A 10,372-nucleotide genomic window follows, 5' to 3' on the forward strand; every position below is an offset into this window, starting at 1 on the left:
AGTTGTGGACATGCATGGTGTGGTGTGCACGACTTTGTTTACTTTCCTTGTACATATGCAATGTGATGAATGATTTCATCCTTAATATTACGATAATCTTTATTTATTTGTTTATTTATTTATTATTATGAGGTTCAGTGCTGCTTCAGCTATTTTTGTTCTTTTTTTTTTTTTTAATCTTTTTCATCGAACTGTTCTGTTTTGCTATGCTACAATACAAATGGTACCACCTTCTCAGTCTCCAAACCTAGGGATCAACATGTAAAAAGAGATAAAATTTCAGAATTTTTTTAACGGAATCTTAGCATAAGATTTGTAAGATGGTGTTGTTCTGGAGAGAAATCGGGTCTGTGGAGAAATCTGGGTGGATGGGGGGTGGGGAAAGAAATTGATTTTGGTGGGGGGGGCGGCGCGGGGTGGTGATGGGGGAAGAAATCGGGGCTGTAGAGCTTGCAAACTCTAAATCTTGGTTCTTGTGAGAATCTCCAAGAGTTACCGAGAGATATAAGCAAATTGATCAGCCTCACATCACTGTTTTTAACCACAAAACAAACAAGGTTTACAAAAAATGGGGTGGGTTGTTTGAAATCACTTCGATTCCTTAATATTGATGAGTGTAATCATTTAACTTGTTTGCCCTGTGAAAAGAGTTATCTTACTTCCTTAAGGACTCTGCTGATAGGAAATTGCGAACAACTGGATTTGGGGAACGTAAACTATCAAGGAACTCCACTGAGGCTCAAAAATTGAGTATTATAAATTTACCACGGATGGTGGCATTGCCTGAATGGTTTCAAGGAGCGGCTAAACCCTTCAAGTCTTAGTTATTGGCATGTGTGAGAATTTGGAGGCATTACCTGATTGGTTGGCAAGTTTCACATCACTCACAAAGTTGGTCATCGATCAATGTCAGAAATTGTTGTCTCTGCCAGAGGGAATGCGTTCTCTTACCTCCTTAAATAAACTTGTGGTTGATGATTGTCCTGAATTGGAGAGGAGATGCCAGTGCGACATTGGAGAAGATTGGCCCAAGATTTCTCATGTGCCACATGTTTCCTTGTCCTCCTTCGATTGATTTCTACATATATAATATATGCGAACAAAGTGGGTCCTCTCGTGTGTTTGTTCTATACTAATTCCTAGTTTCTTTCTTCAGCTTTTCTCAGTATTTCTTTCATTCCCTTTGTTTGTTTGTTTTCTTGTGTCTGGGTTGTGTTTTATTTAGTTTGGATTGTGTCATGCTTACATCAATTTGATTTTATTTATTTAAGTTGTGGGTAGACGACCAAAAATAAAACAATCGTCTTTGTAAATAATATTTGTGGACATGCGTGGTGAATGATTTCATCCATAACGACTTCGTTTACTTTCTTTGTTTCGCTATTGTCCACGATATGAAAACGCTCCATGGTAACATCATTACCAATGATATCAAATACATCTCTCCATCACTGCTTTAAAATTAAAGTAATACATTCAATTATTTTAAAACTGTTATTTAACAATAACACTATTATTAAATCACTATCATATAGATAAAGAGGAATGCTAAAAACCTTCTCTCTAACATTCTCTTTTGGACCTTCTCTCTTCTCTTTATGACAAATGTCATTTTCCTTACACTTAAAACAATGTCATTAATGCATCACACAATTTAGTTTTTGCTTTCCAAATTTACCCTTTTAAAATGTATTGGCTTTTATATTTCCTTCAATTTATTCAAATTTTGTTATAACTTCTTTAGCACATTGTTAAAAAATAAATAATAATAAATAAAAAAAGTCATATTTTAAAATAATAATAATAATAAAGTTTGTTTCATGACATTGTTATCATCTTTATTTTGTTATGCGTTCTCTTTGGAAAAATTAAAATTTAAATAAAAAACTTCAGCTTTTATTTTCTCATTTAATTTTTAACAAGGTGGTAAGAAAGTTATAAAAAAAAAAATTAGCTTGTTATTAAAAAAAATAAATACATTTAATAAGGGTAAACTTGGAAAACAAAAACTAGTTTGTGTGATGCATTAATGACATTGTTTTTAGTGTAAGGAAAGTAACACTTGTCATGAGAAGAAGAGAGAAGGTTCAAAAGAGAAGGTTAGAGAGAATGTTGCTAGCACTCCCCATAGATAAATGCCTAATGACAGTGAGCACCTGAATCTCAAAGCTTAAGAACCTATTAGCAAACAGAAGCAAAAGGCATGAATACCCCCGTACCCTATTCCGCCATTCAATAAAGCTTTAAGCTTCAGGGGTTAACGAACACAACATACAAAAATCACAGAAAATTCATAAGCAGATAATAAATTTCTAGAACCCATGCCAAAATAATTGTACCCAATCTAGACATATGAAATGGAACTAAATTTATATAATTGTACCCATGCCAAAACCATAAGATCAATTTTATTTTATTTTATTCAAGTTGTGGAGTTGACGACTAAAAATAAAAGATTCGTCTTTGTAAATAATAGTTGTGTACAAGCGTGGTGTGGTGTGCACAACGACTTTGTTTACTTTCTTTGCATCACTTGCTAATTCCAGTATTGTATATATGCAATGTGATGATTTCATTCATTCATAACATCTTAATATTATGATAATCTTTATTTGTTTATTTATTTATTATCATGATGTGTCTCATCAGCTACATCAAAAGTTTTGGTGGCATTATGGCTTTACATGCAAAAACAGGAATACACTCAGTTTTGGTGGCATTAAATCCATTTCTTCTTAATAAAAATAGGATTCATTATTTAATTTTTCTTTTAATTTTAATTTTTCTAATATGAAAAAGTGTGAATTTACTATATTATCCTCATTTAATTAATATTTTTAATTTTTAATGTTTGGATTAACTAAGGACAGTTTTTGGTATTTTGAATGTTTCACCATTCTCTGTCTTTTGTTTTATATGGTAAAACATTCAAAATACTAGAAAATGTCATTGGTTAATGCAAATATTAAGTAAAAAAATAAGAAAAGCCTTTCGTAAATGCGTGTGGAGAGGCTAATATATTATATATTATATGAAAAGGAAAAGCATGCGCATTCGATTTTATTTAAATTTTTTTTTCTTCTTGTCTACTGGTCCAACCAAAAGCTTTGCTTCTTTTTTATTCCTATAGCTGAAGACGGGCATGTATGATGTCTCCCACTTCTTTTTTTATTTATTCTTTATGCCCTATTTTTCTTTGAAAGAATTCTCTATGCCCTTTCTTCCCTTCGTTTCTTCCCTTCGTTTTGCTGCTGCTTCTTGTCCACTTTTGCTTCTGTATTTTTTTTTCATCTCAAATTCCCTTTGGTCTGCGTTTCATTTCCTCCTCCTTGTTGTAGTTTCCTGTCGTTTGTGGTGGCAGAAAATCAATTGGGGTTGGAGTTATTGTTCTTTGCTTCAAGTTGAAGAAAAAATGCTCAAAATTTAGGTTTTATTGTTCTTTGTTCTTTGTTAAATTATTAATTTTATATGTAGTTGCATTATTGTTATTTTCTTGGTCTTAGGTGTTGATTGTTGAGAAATTTTTTTTTTTTTTTGAAGAACAAATTGCTGAAAGTCTAAGAGGATTTTTGCATAAATATATATATATATATATATATTTTAAAAGTGTTTCATTGGAAAATGTAGTTGAAGATTTACCAAATAAATCTGAACAACGAATTCATTTTGAACAAAATGAAAATGACAAAAGTGTACATGAATGAAAACGAAAATAAAAGTGACCAAAGTGCAGGACATGATATTGAATTGAAGATACAGTGAATGAACTTGAATGCTCAAAATTTGGCATTTTGCCGAAGAAATGAAAGCGAAAATCAGAAAAATTGAACTTGTACCTAGGCAAAAATCAGGTGAATATTATAAAAAATTTATAATTTTGTTATAAAGGGGTACTCCAAATAAATCTGAACCTCAACTGCTTTCTGCTTTAATTGTTTATCTCAATTAAAAAAATATTATTGTAGACTTAAAGAATGTGAAAATAGGTTTTTTCTTTTATTTTCTTTTAATTAAGTTAAAAATGCATTGATAGTTAGCCGCAAAAGGACAATGAACAAGAGAAATTGTAAAAAAGAAAAAAGAAAAAAAAAAGAATAGACAAATCATTGTGTACACACTATGCAAAAGCCCCCTTCCTACGGTGGTATTACTCGAGAAAAATGCATTGATGATTCAGCCACAAAGCACAGGTAACAAGAGAAATTATAAAGAAAAATAAAAATAGACAAAACAGTTCGTCTTCACCGTTGAACTTTGGGGATAAATTATAATATTTGTACCCGCGCACGCCATCCTTAACTTATCTTTATAATACTCACCCACCGTCAATTATCTGTAGGAGATGTCTTTCTAAAAAAATACATGTAACCTACTGATAACAGAGATGCACACAATGATTTATACAAAACCTATTCTTCTCAATCACGTGAAGGCCCACAGCCCCAACTCAAAGTCTTGTCATGCATTCAATTTGATAGTCTTGGAATCCTATATGGTTTCGTCATGTTCTATAGTATAAAAGATGGTTTTCCAACCATCAATTGTTATCCAATAAAACAATGTATATCAGCATGTAAACAACGAAGTCAAATAGAATATCAATTGAAACAAACTTTCCAAGACCAAAATGATAAAAACATAATCTTTTAACTTAAATCAAAATAGAGTTTAACTAGGAAAGTAATCTCAAGATATAAAATCTAATCCTATTAAAAATAGGATTAACATGAAAATACTTGATTGAACATAACTCCAACTAGGAATCCTATAATGAATGCATGATTATGTCATGATTTACCTGAACTCAGTTTCTCATATTGATCAGGTCATACTTCAAAGATCCAGAATGAATGTGTTGCGCCAAAACTCTCAGTAAAACATGTTCACACACTAATTCCCAACCTATGCTAGAGTCTAGGAAATGACAATACAATTTTCATACTAACGCAGCCTCTGCGCACAGAGAGAGAGAGAGAGAGAGAGAGAGAGAGAGAGAGAGAGAGAGAGTATATTTCAATTTTTCAAACTTTATTTTTTATTTTTCAGTATATATATAAAAATTGGCAAATTAGATGAAATGTTTTTATTTTTATTTTTTAACGACAAATTGGATGAAATGTTGTGGATTTAGACGTCAAATGGAAAATTGGCAAAAAATAAAAAGAGCATATCTTTAATTTTCTATAATATTTATATAAAAAAAAAGGGTAGGGGGTAAATCGAAAGTTATGTACAAGTTCATTACCTATTACTAATTAATCAATTTATGTTGAAACATACAATGTTGAACTGTTAAAGTGTTCTAAAACTAAAATATTGAAGTGTTTCAAAACCAAAACATTGAAGTGTTTCAAAACCGTTGGTCTAAATTGTTTTAATTGAAATTTCAAGAAAAAATATGTATTTGATTTTATTGTGTTGGGCGTACATTTGCCTGCATTCATTTTGGTTGACATCAATCTTCTTTTATATAATTGTCCTTTATAATCATTTTTGTTTATTTAATATTGTTTTATTGTTCTTAATTGCCAAAAAAGTTTGCTTTTCTTTTGGAAATCCTTCATATCAATGTGAGAAGCAATTATAATATATTCTTGGCACTGATTTTCCTATTATTTATTAACATTTTCTTAAGAAATTTGTGTTAAAAAAGCAAAATAAGCGAAAGGCAACACATGGCGGGATCTAAGTGCATATTTTTTCAACAGCTGGACGCATATACACCAATCAACTTGCCACATCCTCACTTGTTATCCTAAATTATTATTATATTTCATTCTGCTTTTGAAATTTTTTCTAGAAATTGTTACGAACTCAACAGCCACAAAATTCAACATGTTTTACCGTTAATGTGCGTGACGCTTGCAGTTTCCATGGACACACAAACAATAGTGTTGAAAAAGAGAGCTTCGCGCAGGAACTGAAGCATAAATAAAAATTAAAAAATATTGAAAAATTTCATCCAAGAAATTGCCGACCATGGAAGCAGAGATCGTCTGCACCATAGCCGGCTGATGGGTAAGAGGTGTTGTTGGGTTGCTATCTTGCCTGACTTATTGTGTCGTCATTGTGGGGATGGAAGAAGTTTCGTTCTTTGCTCTCGTCAATAAATCAAATTGGGGCACAATCTGATCCCAAACTTGGATGAATTATTTCTTACTGGGGCTTTCAATTTTGATGCAAGCGAGTGAAACAAAATTGTTAGTCCCTCACTTTTTACTTAAATCATTTTCGAGACAGTTTTATCAAATTAAACTTTTATTTCCTTTATTTTTTAGAAAGAGAAAAAAAAATCAGTCTGGAATGTGATGGAAGAGGAAAAGGGATTTCTAGATCTCCACCTTCAAAAATGAGCCATGGGTGCACAGATGCAGTTCCTTTTCTATCATACATTTTCTCATTATTTTCTCATTGTCTTTGTTTTGGGGTGGGTCAAAATTCACCCAATCCGCCAAGGAGGAATTCCTAGTTGTGCAATCCTAGCAGCCGAGAATTCCTAGTGGGCGAGAATTCCTAGCGGGCCAATTCCTAAGGACCGAAGAAGACCTAGCGGTCGAGAATTCCTAGCGGCGAAATTCCTAGTCGAGAATTCCTATCGGCCAAGGTGCTTTCTCAAAAAGGTGGCCGAGGTCTTTTCTTCAAAGGCCATGGTGCCTTCTCAAAAATATGGCCGGGCACTTCCCTTTGCAAAAGTGGTTGGGCGTATCCTTGCAAAAGTGGCTGGTTACTTCTCAAAAAGTTGGGCCGAGCACTCCTTAAATGCCTTGGTCGATTACTCATCTTGCAAAAAGTTGGGCGGGGGCGAATTTTCTCCTTGCGCACCCAGGCGCCCTCCTCACAACACTTGAGCAAGCAAAGTTGGGCCGAGGGGTTGGAGTTCGGCGAGAGGTATTTCCGCCGAGGGAGTTGAAGTTCGGCCAGAGGTATGTCCGCCGAGTTCCCAATATTCGAATATTTTGAGAACTCAAAGATAGTCCAACTTGGGGCCAAATCCAACATCCAAATATTTGGAGTTCCCATACCACCCACCTTGGCGGATGGTCAGCCAACTCTAGAATTCAAAAAATTCAAAGGGCATGAGGTTCCACCAGATGTCAAGATGAAATCTCGGAGGTCCAAGCCCAAGCCACAAAATCACACCCAAGATTTTCGGAGGTCAGTGTGCACATGATGGAGGCCTCACAAGGAAAGAAATCAAGGATGTTGATAACGATTCCGAATTTTCCAAAACGAGAGAAAATCAAGCAACCATTATATCTCCGCCGACGTGATCCACAGATTCATGGGGCTTCAAAAGGAAAGAATTTTGAAAGAGTTGACATTTGGCCATTCAATGGCCAGCCCATGGGCTCCCTATATAAACTTCACCAAATGAAGGCAGAAGGCACACAGCATCAGACAGACAAACCTATGTTTTGTCTCCCACTTTTCTTTTCCTAGACTTTGGATTTTACTTTTCATGCACCTAGTGTAGCGAGTTCTTCCTTTTCTTAGTGCAAGTTTCAAATTCTCGTTCAATTTATATTTTCTTGTCATTTAAATTCAAGTTTATTTCAATTGCTTTACTTTTTATCGCACTTCAATTAAGTTTAATTTCAAGTTCATTTTTCTTTATCGTTCTTATCGCTTTCATTTCATTCTTGTTTTATTTATCGCTTTTATTCATTTTATCGCACTTTAATTCTCGTCTTTACATCTTTCGCACTTTACTTTACGCTTTTGTCTTTAAATTATATTTAAGTTTAAGCACCTTTACTTTACGCACTTGTTCTTTGTTTCATTACGTTTCACCTTCAATCTTCATCTCCACCCACTCCACATCATTTGATCGCTCACATAAAGCCTTGACCCCGAGGCAGTGAAAAAACCTAGGCCGTGAGAAGATTCCTTGCTCGGCCGAACAATCTTTTGATTAAAGTCAGATCTCGGACGCAACATATCCATCTACTCACATTCCATTCAAGCCCAAATTCAGGGCTTGGTGGTGGCATGCTTTGCACTCAAAAGAAGAAGGACCAAAATTTCCTTTCATCAGTTGCCTCGATCGAAAAGAGGGAAACAGTCTTACACCTATTTCGCCACTTTCTTAATTTTTTTCTTCAAATTTTGGTTCCTCTAAAGAAAGCCTAACTCTTGAATTCCTGAAGAAAATGAAAATAAAAACATCTGAATATGATCAAGAGACTGGCTGTTGATCTGATTTTGGATTATGGGAGAAAAATAAAAAGAGAGACATGGAATAGATGAGAGAGGAGAAGAGAAGGCGGAGAGAGAGAGTGGAGTTTAAATATAAAAACTCAAATAGGTGACTTGTGCGGTGGATGGATCTCTGCTTGACTTACGGGTTGAAGAGGACCAGTTTGTAACTTAAGTTGCTTTTTTAATCCAGCCGTCCAATTTCATACAACGGCTACGATCTGGCCTCAATTAAGATTCCTCAAGAGAGACTCGCATTTATGAGGATTTGCGTATGAGCTTGCTACAACCTATTGTTTTCTTTTTCGGGCTACAAGTCTTTCTGAGCAGTTTAGGGGTCGAATTACGACCCAACTCAAAGTTTGAACGACATGTCGTTTACAAAAGATACTTCAATTCAATCACAATTAGAACGCCATGGTTTTCATAAGATCCATGCTGAACCAGTTGCAAATTATAGACAATGCAGTACAATGATTGGAAGCTTGCTATCGACGCAAATCAAGTGAGAAGTAGTTGATAGTGTTAAAGCAAATAGTGTTGCAGCAACTCTTATGGTTTTCAATAGAGACACAATTGAAGAGAAGCAAAAAGAAACATAATTGAAGAGAAGCGTCTCATTTAGATGACAAATGCCATAATATGTAATTCACCCTCTTCGAGGAGTTCCCTAGGCAGTACATTTCAATTTATTCATAACAAAAGATTGTGCTAAAACTGCGAAAAAACAAAGAGCACAATCAATTTGAACCACATATTAGGCAACTGTCTAATGTGGAAAGGCTTGAACCACAAAGTTCACGTAATTTCTTTTTAAAACTATAGCCTTGAGCCTATATGGATCACAAATTAGACAATGAACTATTGAAGTATTTATATGAAAGGTAACGTAGTACTTTCAGGTTGGAAAATGAGTATTTGTTGTTAAATTTTATAAAGTGAGTATATTTGATTAAGGTTTATCTTTAATGATTATATCCCAAATAAAAAGTAAAACTGTCCCAATCAATGGCGCTACTGTTGCGTTTTACAATGGCGCTAGCATTCCTCCACTCCCAATTTACTTATATAATGCTTTTGGATAAAAAAAAGGAACAAACAAAATAATGCTGGGACAGGTCAGCAAAGCGTGTTTCTATCAACCATGTCTGGGAAACCGGCTTCTAAGATTCCCACGCTGCGCGATATTGAAACACTGCTTTACAATGTTGCTTCCCATCAAACACTAGGTACTAGCTTGTTTTACTGACCCAGTGTTGCTTCTTATCAAACACTAGCTTTACCCGAGCAAAAGACAACCATTTACCTGATCAAAAGACACCACATTTCCCCATAAAAGTGTCAAGTTTCACATGCTACTGCTATTGCGTTTCAAAGCTTTTTTGTACTACTACTTGACCCCAAAAATAAATAAATATATATATAAAATAAAAAAAATATAAAGCTTTTTTGTTCTACTTTTTATAATGCTTTTGGATTAAAAAAAATACAAAATAATGGTGGGATAGGTCGGCAAAGCCTGTTTCCATCAACCATGTGTATGGTTACGTTTTCCATTATTTGACTGCTAGTGCGTGCTTGTTTGGTGTGCATTGGGAGCTGCTTCTCTCCTCTACTTTATTGTATTGTATTTGCTTTCTCTCTGTATGATCTCTTTATGCAATGAAAAGAACAAGTTTTCAATTATTTTTTTAAAAAAAGCCCGAACCGGCTTCTAAGTTATTGGTAAATCAAACTTTCCTGTGTAAATTTGTTTTTCTTTCAGGTGAGGTATGTGTAAAAACGTTGTTGGTAATTTAAATGTGGGTTTTTCAAATCCTTTCTCAATTTTTTCACACTTTATCAGCCACATTAAATGTGTGTTGTGAATCTACTAGTTAGCATTCAAATCTCCTTTAGAATGTTGCACAATCTACTTTTTATAATGCATTTGGATTTATTAAAAAAAACTACTCCCAATCTACTTTTTACATTGCTTTTGGATAAATAAATAAATAACAAAATAATGGTGGGATGGGTCAGCAAAGCCTGTCTATCAACCATGCCTAGGGAACCGGCTCTTCTTAGATTCCCACGCTGCGCGATATTTTCGTTAAAGCTCTTCACGTTCCTGCCTTGTATTTTCACCAGGTAGCTACAGTCCCCCAACTGGCCCCCATGATGGCTGATATTAATT

At 34.3% G+C, this 10,372-nt stretch overlaps 1 long non-coding RNA gene across 1 annotated transcript in view; it reads right to left on the bottom strand.

The window, feature by feature from the left end:
• Positions 4,173-10,372, bottom strand: part of LOC109950439 — a 12,758-nt gene continuing 6,558 nt past the window's right edge. Inside the window, exon 7 of the long non-coding RNA XR_002272638.1 lies at positions 4,173-4,508. This is a non-coding gene — a long non-coding RNA (uncharacterized LOC109950439). The remainder of the gene's footprint in view (positions 4,509-10,372) is intronic.

The sequence above is a fragment of the Prunus persica genome, chromosome G7 (assembly GCF_000346465.2).
Source record: "Prunus persica cultivar Lovell chromosome G7, Prunus_persica_NCBIv2, whole genome shotgun sequence".
Taxonomy (NCBI): domain Eukaryota; kingdom Viridiplantae; phylum Streptophyta; class Magnoliopsida; order Rosales; family Rosaceae; genus Prunus; species Prunus persica.